General features: G+C 35.8%; 1 protein-coding gene across 1 annotated transcript in view; it reads right to left on the reverse strand.

The window, feature by feature from the left end:
- LOC130572206 (titin-like) overlaps positions 1 to 1194 on the reverse strand; it is a 236009-nt gene that overhangs the window by 112624 nt on the left and 122191 nt on the right. The gene's annotated exons all lie outside the window — the stretch shown is intronic.

The raw sequence follows: 1194 nt of genomic DNA on the forward strand, positions 1-1194 counted from the left end.
CACTGCATCACACAGGACATGGGAACTCTGTGTTGTCTTTCTCAGTCAGGGTGGAAATGTAGAAAATCTGTCTGGCTTCTTAGTAACAGATGATCAGAGATTTATTTATGGAATACTAGTCMATTCGTGTATCAGCCACATATAATTCATGACTACTTTGTCATTGTAACTTTTTTTTTTTAAATTAGCATTTGATTTATCATTATCTTTTTTTTTTTCTATCAGTTATTTCCATTCTTTACASCTCCTCTTAAATATCCACAGCTCCTGTCATTTAAATTCTACCCTAGAACTTCTCATACTTCTCTATTCTCTTTTGGTTTCTATTTATATGTTAATAAGATAATCACTAGATAGATCCAGTTGTTTTCTAGCAAAAAATCCTCCTGTACATTGGCACTACCTTACTTTTAAAGAGGTAGAGAAGTTATTCCGCTGCTGTCATCTATTAGAAATTCCAGGGATGAAAGAGTTTTTTCTTTAAATGTAAGACTTATYTTCAAGCACCTCTTCAGAGAAGCATGTTATTCTGTTTAAACTAGATATTCAGTAAATGTTAATTCTTAAACTTYACAAAAACTTCAGTAAGCTAGAGACATTTTTCAAGGAATGAAATCTAGTTTTTCTGCCATGTTTTTCACACTCCACATTGTATTTCATATTTCTTAGGCACCTGTCTCCAACAGGTCATCACAAAAAAAAATTAGTTTAACTGAAATCCAGAAGTGCATGATTTTTTTTTTTTAAGGATGATACCAATAGTGACCTGTACCTTTGGCTGGCGGAGGCTGTGGCTGTTTGGGTACTTCAACAGGCGTCTTTTCTTGTGGGACAGCTTTCTTGGGCACCTTGAGCACTTTAAAGATATTATTTCCTCTTAATTTCTCAGTTGATAGGAAAGATTGTAACACTTAATCAAAGAGTTTAGAATTTCTAAACACAGTAGCATTTCTGTAGTGACTGGTTGGTTAGTCACACACAAAGATGGGCAGAACAGAGAAGGGTCAAGGACAAATATCAAATGTCACACAAAAGAAGGGACAACAAATRAAAATGTTAATCAATGCACAAAAGAAAAGCACCTCTCTCCAGAAGATATACCTTTAGCTTGTGGAGGTTCTGGTTTCTTGGGCACAGCCACAGGCTCTGGTTTCTTTGGCACAGCCACAGGTTTCTTGGGCACAGGCACAGGCT

This window comes from Malurus melanocephalus, unplaced genomic scaffold (assembly GCF_030028575.1).
Source record: "Malurus melanocephalus ecotype Western Australia unplaced genomic scaffold, MMel_1.1 scaffold_30, whole genome shotgun sequence".
Classification (NCBI taxonomy): Eukaryota; Metazoa; Chordata; class Aves; order Passeriformes; family Maluridae; genus Malurus; species Malurus melanocephalus.